The sequence below is a fragment of the Trichechus manatus genome, unplaced genomic scaffold (assembly GCF_000243295.1).
Source record: "Trichechus manatus latirostris isolate Lorelei unplaced genomic scaffold, TriManLat1.0 scaffold00084, whole genome shotgun sequence".
Taxonomy (NCBI): Eukaryota; Metazoa; Chordata; class Mammalia; order Sirenia; family Trichechidae; genus Trichechus; species Trichechus manatus.
The window spans coordinates 3,383,041-3,393,613 of record NW_004444020.1 but is presented as its reverse complement, the minus strand read 5'-3'; the positions used below and the strand labels follow the sequence as shown (position 1 = coordinate 3,393,613).

General features: G+C 45.2%; 1 non-coding gene across 1 annotated transcript; it reads right to left on the bottom strand.

The window, feature by feature from the left end:
- Positions 1-1,455: 1,455 nt before the first annotated feature.
- On the bottom strand, positions 1,456-1,562 carry LOC111821441 (U6 spliceosomal RNA). Its single transcript, XR_002824866.1, has one exon. It is a non-coding gene; the product is annotated as a U6 spliceosomal RNA (small nuclear RNA).
- Positions 1,563-10,573: the final 9,011 nt, after the last annotated feature.

The window sequence follows — 10,573 nt, the reverse complement described above, 5'->3', positions numbered from 1 at the left end:
TCTCTGTGCCATGGGCTCCTTTGGCAGTCTGTTGAAGCCAAGGACTCCCTCCTCAGAATAATGTGTTAAATGCATAAGATAAAAAACAAAGAATTAAAAAGGAAGCCACGTGGAGAAATTAGAACCCTGGTGCATTGCTGGTGGGATTGTAAAATGGTGCAGTCACTGTGGAAAAGTTTGGCAGCTTCTCAAAAAGTCTTAAACATAGAATTACCATATGACCCAGCAATTTCACTCCTAGGTATATAGCCAAAATACTTGAAAGCAGGGACTCAAACAGATACTTGTACATCAATTTTCACTGCAGCATTACTCACAATAGCCAAAAGGTGGAAACAACCCAACTGTCCATGAACAGATGAATGGATAAACAAAATGTGGAATATACAAACAATGGACTATTGTTTAGCCATTAGGAAAAATGAAGTTCAGATACACACTACCACGTGCATGAACCTTGAAAACATTAGCTAAGTGAAACAAGTCAGACACAAAAGGACAAATATTACATGATCCCACTTAAATAAAGTAACTAGAATAGGCAAATGCATAGAGACAAAAGTTTTTTAGTAGTTACCAGAGGCTGGGAGGAGGAGGGAATGGGAAGGTTTGTTTGTTTGTTTTTGTGTGTGTGTGTGTGTGCGCTTTAAGTGAAAGTCTACAGTTCAAGTCAGTTTCTCATACAAAAATTTATACACACATTGTTACGTGACCCTCGTTACTCTCCTTATAATGTGACAGCATACCTTCCCCTCTACCCCAGATTTCCCATGTCCATTCAACCAGCTCCTGTTCCTTTTTGCCTTCTCATCTCGCCTCTGGACAAGAGCTGATAATTTAGTCTCATGTATCTACTTGAGCTAAGACGCACTCTCTTCACGAGTATCATTTTATGTCTTATAGCCCAGTCTAATTTATGTCTGAACAGTTGGCTTCGAGAATGGTTTCAGTTTGGGGCTAACAGAGAGTCCGGGGGCCATGTCTTCCGGGGTCCCTCCAGTCTCAGTCAGACCATTAAGTCTGGTCTTTTTACTAGAATTTGAGTTGTGCACCCCACTTTTCTCCTGCTCCGTCAGGGACTCTGTTGTATTCCCTGTCAGGGCAGTCATTGGTGGTAGCCAGGCATCATCTAGTTCTTCTGGTTTCAGGCTGGTGGAGTCTCTGGTTTACATGGCCCTTTCTGTCTCTTGGGCTAATATTTAACTTGTGTCTTTGGTATTCTTCATTCTCCTTTGCTCCAGGTGGGTTGGGACCAATTGATGCATCTTAGATGGCCACTAGCTAGCTTTTGAGACCCCAGATGCCACTCACCAAAATGGGATGCAGAACATTTTCTTAATAAACTTTGTTATGCCAATGGACCTACATGTCCCCTGAAAGCATGGTCCCCAGACCCCCACCCCTGCTACTCTGTCCCTTGAAATGTTTGCTTGAATTCAGAAAACTTCTTAGCTAAAAAATACGGGACGCTTCATGAATTTGCATGTCATCCTTGCACAGGGGCCCTGCTTATCTTCTCTGTATCATTCCAATTTTAGTATATGTGCTGCCAAAGCAAGCACAGGAATGGGAGTTTTTGCTTAAGGGGTATTGAGCTTCTGTTTAGGGTGATGAAAAACTTTTGGAAATAGACAGTGGTGATGGTTGCACAACATGGTGAACGTGATTAATGTCTCGGAATAGCACACTTAAAAACAGTTAAAATGGCAAAATTTTTTGTTATATATATTTTACCACAATAAAATAATTAAAAAGAAACCAATTATATATGAAATACTCTTCTATCCACATAGCCCTTAGGGAGTTCATGGACCTCAATTTAAGAACAAGTGATTGGGGAGGGACTCTTCTAGGAAGCTGAAAAGTTTTTTATTACAGGAAACAGATGGTATGCAGAAAAGTTAAAAACCCAAAGATGCACAGTAAAAAAAATCCTGCTCAGGACCAGTCAGGGAAGAAAAGAATGAGCTGCAAAGAGAAGACTGACCTTGACCTTCTCCCCAAAATTAACACTATTCATGCTGTGGCTTTAAAAGCCTACATTAAGGAATTACTCAGAAAATTTTCTTGGCCCTAGCCCTATAGACACAATATATTCTATGTCCTAATGGCAAGTGAAGGGAGACAGCACTGGGAAATGCAAGACTGAGATGAGTCCCAAGCTTGAGTCTTAGTCCCCTAACTAGTTTTCTGCCATTAACTAGGTCTGTCAGCTTGGTCAGGTCACCCAAATTCTGAATTGAAACTTCCTGTCTATAAAGTGAAAAGGTTCTATTAAGCCATCTCTGGGATTCTTTCCAGCTATGACTTTATGATTCTAAGATAACGTACAACTATCTGGGAAGAAATGTTAATGAGTCAAAAGACCGAGGCCATCATCCTGGGCACAGCTAGCTGCAGGGCTCTGGGGGCACCTAGTGTCTGGGCTCAGAGTGTGCTCCCCAGGACGGTTACATGCTACCCTGAGGTTTGGTAGCCAGACTGCCTTCCCTGAAGGGGCAGTGGAACAGCCCCTCTGAGTCGAGACGTTTTCATAGTTATAGGAACTCTTTCCTGAGAAGCCGATTCTGTCCCTCTCGCTACCCCCAGCAGTGGAGGTAGTAGATGATCTGCTACTCCCAGAAGACACTGCAAACCAGCTAGAAAGCCATGTTGGGGCTCAAGGACTATCAGCAGCCCCTGCACCAGCCACCCCTACACCACTGGCCCCCAAACCAGCCACCTTCTGGATGCTGTCATCCTCTGTCCCTCACCAGAAGACCTACCCCGGCACCTATGGTTTCTATCTGGGCTTCCTGCATTCTGGGACAGCCAAGTGTTCACCTGCATGTACTCCCTTGACCTTAACAAGCTGTTTTGCCAGCTGGCAAAGACCTGCCCAGTGCAGCCGTGGGTCACCTCACCACCTGCCCGGTGCCATGTTCACATCATGGCCACAAGAAGTCAGAGCATATGGCAGAGGTAATGGAGCATTGCCCCTACCATGAGCGCTGCTCTGACAAAAGCAATGGCCTGGCCCCTCCTCAGCACCTCATCCAGCTGGAAGGAAACCTGTGTGTTGAGTATCTGGAGGACAGCATCACTCTTCGACATAGTGTGGGGTGCCCTATGAGCCACCCGAGGTCAGCTGTGACTACCACCTCCACTTCAACTTCATGTGTAACAGCTCCTGCATGGGGGGCATGAACCAGCGGCCCATCCTAACCATCATCACACTGGAAGACTCCGGTGGTAATCTGCTAGGACCCAACAACTTTGAGGTGCGCATTTGTGCCTGTCCTGGAAGAGGAAGAAAATTTCCACAAGAATGGGGAGGCTTGCCCCAAGCCACCCCCTGGAGGATCAATAAGCCAGCACTGCCCACCAGCACTAGCTCCTCTATCAGCCAAGGAAGAAGCCACTGGATGAAGAATATTTCACCCTTCAGATCTGTGGACAGAACACTTCAAGATGTTTCTAGAGCTGAATGAAGCCTTGGAGCTGAAGGATGCCCAGGCTGGGAAGGGGGCAGAGGGGAGCAGGGCCCTCCGAAGTCTAAGAAAGGACAATCTACCTCCCACCATAAAAAACTAATGTTCAAGAGAGGGGGGCCTGACTCCGACTGCCATCCTTCACTTCCTGTCCCCCATTTATATGCCCCGTCCCTGCCCTCCTTTCCTACCATTTTAAAACTCAGGTGTTTGAACCCCTGCTTGATACAGGTATGCCTCCAAAACACCCAGGAGCTTTTCATTTACCTTAGCCTGGGCCTCCACTAAAGTTGACCTGCACTGGTGTTTTTTTGGGGGTGAGGGAAGCTGGGGCACCCCAGCTTAGATTTTAAGGTTTTTATATAAGGAATGCTTGGGAGAGATAGGACAGAGTTCCTGCATGTAAGAATTAGATTTTAAAACCAGCCATACCTGGGTTGGAAGCCCAAGATCACTAGCAGACTAACCAGGGAAGCTATCTTGAGGTGTTTAATTTCTCCTGACAGCAATGGGCACGTGTATAAAATGCTGATACCTACCACCTACCTCATGAGGTTTGCTGTGAGGTTAAAGGAAATAATGTACGTATGACCCAAAGATCCCAGAGGGTTGGCAAGTCACCAGCCATAAAACCCTCTTAGATTACATGGTATCTGGAACTCGGCCTCTAGGGGGTGCTGATCCCCTGTCCCTGCTGGTTGACGGATTGATTGGGCAGCTGGTTAAGAGGCAGGAGTTTCCAAGTCCCTTTTCTGCTGGCCTAGCCAAGTCCTGTCCAGCCTCTTGGTAAAACCCAGCACCTAAAAAGAAACCTCACCCCATCCCACTCCCTGGAGGATTCCAGCTCTTACGTGGGTTCTGTATCCAGCACCATCTGTTTTACTGTCCCCAGATGCTCAGGGTCTAATTTCTTTTGTACTCTGGAAGACACATTTGCATTCTTCACCTGTACCCCTTCTCCTCTCCCCTTTTTATATCCCATTTTTACATACGTTTCTTATTTTACAATAAAATTTTGCTATCAAAAAATATGTTAATCAGACTTTAAATTTCCTCTTGCCCTACACTCACAGTAGGAAAATGTCTTATACATGAGAATTTTCTAAAAGCTTTAGAAATACTACATGAATCACCTGCTCAGAGAATTTTAGACTTGGAAGGGATCCTAAGAGACACTTGCCACTTCACCAATCCCAGTGAACAGGTGAGAACACTGAGGTTCAAAAAGGCGAAGAGAGTTGGGGTCACATCAAGAGGCAATGTTAACAAGCTGTTGTGACTACTGCTATCTAGTACCAGCAGGATTTTTTTTTCCCAACAATTTTTACATGTACAATTCAGTGACAGTGATTACGTTCAACATGTTGTATAACCATTACCACCATCCTTTTCCAAATTATTCCACCACCACTAATAGTAACTCAGTGGCCCCTAAGCACTAACTTCCTCTTTTCTCCTCCCTCCTGCCCCTGGTAACCACTAATAAGCTCTGGTCTCTATACGTCTGCCTATTTCATATAAGAGGGATCATACAGTATCTGTCCTTCTGTGACTGACTTATTTTACTTAGCGCAAGTTTTTCAAGGTTCATCCATGTTACAGCATGTATCAGGATTTCATTTCTTTTGATGGCTGAATAATAGTTCACTGTTATGTATATTCCACATTTTGTTTATCCATTCATCTCCTGATGGACATTTCAGTTGTTTCCACCTTTTGGCTATTGTGAATTGTGCTGCAATGAACACTGGTGTACAGTTTTCTGTTTGCATCCCTGCTTTCAATTCTTTGGGCTATATACTTAGGATTGGGACTGCTGGGTCATATGGTAGTGCTAAGTTTAACTTTCTGAGGAACTGCCAAACTGTTTTTCATAGCGGCTGTTGCACTCTGCATTCTCACCAGCAATGAATGAGGGTTCCAATTTCCTCATATCCTTGCCAACACCTGTTGTTTTCTTTTTTTTTTTTTTTCACTATAGCCATTCTAGTAGGGGTGAGGTGGTATCTCATCGTGGTTTTGATTTGCATCTCCCTAATGACTAATGATGTTGAGCTAGCACCAGCAGAATTCCAGGATTCGTCTCATTGGTAGCAAAAACAAGCTCCTCAGTTCATTTGAAGAGAGATAGAACTAAACCTCAAATAAGCTGAGCAGAGAACATGAACTGCATGAGGAAGCAGATAACGGGCGTACTGGCACCAAAGGCAGCGTACTATACCTCAGTCAGGGTCAAAGCTGAGGTGCTCATTATACACTGTAACCTCCCCATCACTGAAAACAGCACCCATCTCCCTCAAATATCATTCTACAAAATTCATCTCAAAGAACAACCATCTAGTTATTTCAAAAGAGAGAATAGATGAATGAACTCTGGCTAGTAAGGTCAATAAAACCAATGTTCAAGTTCTGGGTTGTCAATACAATCTCAAAAAGACAGAATTAGTTAAGAAAATCCATACTTGTTAGGAAGTTTCAAGTTTTAGAAGAAACTTATTTGAGAATAACTTTGACCTGCTGGGTTATAGTGACTAATCAACTAGCGTTATTTTTACTAATACTCTTACCCCTATCTTCAGAGCATGTAATTACTGGGTATCGATCAGGTTTAAAGTCATATGTATATTTCCAGAATCCCACCCATGTGTATAGACTACCTTCACATGCAAAGAATTGGAAACTATTAAGTTATTGGGAATTTTAATTGAATCATGATTTCAACCTTAGGTTCAATTAACCAACATTTACGCAAAGTGCTTTCAAAACCTGTATTATGATGCTTAATTGTTAGGTTACATTCTGCCTTCTCCCCTATTACACACACACACACACACACACACACACACACACACACAAAAGTAACCACAACCATCTCTCAATCCCCACAACACCCATTATTCCAATCTTATATAAACAGTTTGGCTTTCACAACTATTTTCTTTGAGCTTCTCTCTGACTGAGATCTCACAAAGCCTCTCAAGATCTTCTAGACTAGAGGCTACACACTGCTGGTTTGCCACTCCATTATTTCAACTCCTCCAGGAATTCCCAGAGACAGCAGTGCCATCTGCTGGTAGGGAGGGCACAACTGGCTTTCTGGAAGCCTACGGGCAACAGGAACCAAGGACCTGGAAGAATGGCAGCCTAAATTTGTGTCTTTGTGAGCCTTTCTTCTCTAGAGCACATTATAAGCATAACTGATGGTTACAACCTGAGACACATAACCTCCACAGGAGCCTTCACTGTGTGACTGGGAGGTCGTCTGGAAGCCATATAAAGCAAAGCCGGGCTAGCCAACAACGAGGCAGTTCTGCCTGGAAATGCCTCCTCAATGTTCCAAAAGCAAGCAGCAGAGCCTCACTGAATTAAACATTTCCTAGCTCTCCTTTTCCCCCAGTTCTTCAGTATCAGATAATAGCATCCCCAACCCCTACCTGTGGCAACGTTATCTAGCTCTATCTTACATCCTAAGGAAGGTGCTCAGACCCCTCTAAACGTGAAGGCTCTTATATTTACACAATGTGACACAGATCCTTCTCAAAGGACACTGCTGCTTAGGCATGCAGGTCGGACTCTAATCTCTTTCATTTGCTCTCCATCCTTCCCGTCCCTGACCCAAGGGACAGAAACGACAGAAAGGAAATGATTTTGTTGTTGCTTTGAAAGTAACACTAGTGAGTTTTCACTGAATCAGAGAATAAAACCTTGTCCTATAGGTCCCTGCTATATGTTGCATCCCTCAAGATGAACTAAGCCTGCCAATCTTCCTGTTTTTCCCTTGCTTAACCTAATCAGCGTTTTTCAACCTTTTTCAAAACCCTTTCAACAGGCTAAACATAAGAACTGCATGCCCTTTGTGTAGTTTTTACAGGCAGTCCCCGGTTACAAATGTCTGACTTACATACAACCCGTAGTTACAAACCAACCCCCATAAAGCCTATTTATACTAAAAATTTGGGTACATACAGTGGCAGTGGTTCATAATAATAAACAGCGCTACTTTGCGTCATACATCAAAACATTATTATTACTGTATTATCATGTTAAAGATATTTTAATGTATCTGGAAGTGTTTCTGTAATGTTTTTATGCATAGAAAAGGAACACTATATACTAAGACAAACATTAGATTAGCTGATGTTAGATACAAACCACACCTAACTGCTCCAATTTACCTACAAATTCAACTTAAAGACAGATTTAGGAAAGGAACTCGTTCATAATCCAGGGACTACCTGTATAACAAAAAAGGACATTTTTTTCTTTAAACCTAACAGCATATACTTTTTTCAAATTATACCATCTCTCTCAATCTTCAGAATTCCTCCCCCCACCACCAATACCAGCTTAAAAGAAACATTAGAAAAAAATTTAAGTTATTCCCACTAATTTGTTTTGTGTTCCAAACTATTAGCTGACAACCTAGATTTCACTTCACTAGGGACAGCTATTATGCTCTCAGGGAGCTTTAGCTTCGCAGCAACTTCTCTTCTTTTACTTTCATTCACCTCAGAGTGCTTATCTCCCTCACGAATATAAGTGCTCCCTCTTCAATTTAACATGCCAAGCTAATTGATTTCCTATCAAGTGTAGAGATTTTGCCAGTATGCAGTGGCGGATTAACCAGTAAGCAAGGTGCACACAGGCTTAATTATGTTTACTTACTAATCTGTAGCGCACAATTTTACGAGGATTTCACCACGTGGTGAAAACCAGGTAAAATTCTGTGCTACAGATTAGTAAGTAAGCACAAGTAAGCCTGTGTGTACCTTGCTTATTGGATAATCTGTCCCTGGAGTGTGTCTTAGATGTTTGAAAATCATACTGTTCCTAAAGAAACACAAATTTGTAGGGAGAAGATAAGAGTAATAAAAGGGCTTTGAAAAGGTATCAGGATGTCTCCAACGCATCAGGTAAATAAAGATCTTTGTCAACCTCATGCCAGAATAAGTTCTAAGTGGATTATATTGAAATTCCAGAATACAGTAAAATCTAACTGCAATTAGCAGAACCATTTCTTACCTAGTAGATTACCAGATACATCTAACAAATTAACAAATTAGTTAACCAGTGGAAAACTGAAGGGACTCTTTATGTTTCACTATAAGGATGTACAGTATGCCCTTGCTATGCAGGTCTGGGGAAATGGAGAAGAGAGGTAGGGGATACCCTGCAGTTTTAAACTGCTCTTAAACTCGCACAAACACGCTCCTCTTTTTGAAGAATGATTTAAAAGAGATATTTCCTCCCCACACATCCGTCTTTTGGCAGCCAAATTGTCTTCTTTAAACACACTTTGCAAAGAATTGAGGAGGTCTGAAAAGGTTTAATTTAGACCCTGCCTTCTTCTCCCTACAGCCTATTAACATGCCAAAAATAAGTAATTACCCGCTTGGGCAGCCCCAGAAAAACCTCAGTTTACAGCGATCCCCCCGCCCCCTCCCCCCAAAAATCCTGTCTTCTTGAAGAAGAATCTCGGTGTGATGATCTGGTCTGCAGTTCACTGCAGGCATTTCCCTCCTCACAATTTACCAGTCATCAGTTAAGATGTATCTGTAATTCTGTTTTTAGCTTCTCATTTAGACCTGCTCCACCAGTGCCCAACTGCTTAAAATATTTTAGCCCTTTAACGAATCTCTGGATTCCTTCAGCAGACTCAAAGCGCTCAACTGCGGTGAAACTCTGGGGCGAGAGCTCGCTTGCAGGGCCAGCGGGCAGAGAAGCTTCTCCGGGCAGCACCCGGACTCGGTCCACCCGTCATGCCGCCTCCCACGCCGCCCGCACCAAGGCAGAGGGCGCTTCTGCACAGCTGCGCTCGCAATTCGGCTTCGCTCACAGCCACCGGATTAGTGCGGGTCCCGAGGCTCCAGAGGTTCAAGTCTCACGGGCTTGGCCAAAGTCACACTACATTTTTAATTTCGTTTTCCCAGGTGACGGATCCCGCTGCATTAAAGCTACCTTCTGCTGGGCCCCAGCCTGGGTCCAGCGCCTGGAACGCCCCCGCCTCATCACCAGCACTCTTTACCTGGGGAAGGGGCAGATGCCAGCATCCCTCCGGGCGGGAGACAAAGGCGGAGGCGAGGCTGCCAGGTGGGCAACTCCCCTCAGGTTGCCCCGTCTCCGCCGGGGGGAGGATGGAAATGTGCATAAGAGGTTAGGAAAAGGGAAACCGAGGCACCGAGGGGGGTGGCTAAGCCTGGGTCTGCGTCCACCCCAGAAGCGTGGCTGCCCGGGCGGGTGAACCCCAGACCACCCTCTGCCCCGCCCCGCCCTGCCCATCCCGCTCACCCGGACCCGGCCACTGAGGGGCAGGACCAGCAGGCCTGGGGCGCCGCTCACCTCGAGAAAGGCGCTCCGACTCTCTCCGACGGCTCCGGAGAAAGCCCCGCCGCTCGCGCACGCGCACTAGCGCTCTCGCGCCTTCGCCCCTCTGGCCCCCGCGCTCCCCTCCGACCAGGCTCTGGCCCGCCCCGGCCCTGTCCGTCAGCGTCCGCGAGAGCCAATCCACTTGCACCGGAGGACAAGCGCCGGTCACGTGGCCACAGCAGCCAATCACCAAATTGCCCTCGGCAGCGCCCGCTCCGATATCCCTGGGGGTTCGGTTGCTACCGCGCAAAGAGGGTGCGAGGCGTGCACAAAAGACTGAGTTTCGGTTCTCGGGGACTGAGAGGCGCTCGATTGATCATTTGCTACATCTTTTGGCTTCCAGAATCCTCATATGAATAGGCATCATCTGGGTATCTTGTTAAAATGCGGATTCTGATCCAGTAAGTTTGGGATAGGGACCTGAGATTCCACCTTTTTAACAAGCACCCAGATGGTGGTGAGGATGCTCCTGGTCGGAGGACCACCTTTGAGGAGCAAGACTTTAAGGAAATCTGTCAGAAAGCCTTGGTTAAACACCTGCTCCATGTTATTTTGAAGCTTTGAGACCCTTTCCGTCCTCCAGTGATGCAGAGCATTCCAGTGACTGACTAAGCATGGGGTTCCCCGGTGACGCTCATAGTTTGGGCACTGGCTAAGGGGAAAAAAAAACACTAACCAAACCCACTGCCATGGAGTTGATTTGGACTCATAGCGACCCTACAGGACAGTAGAACTGC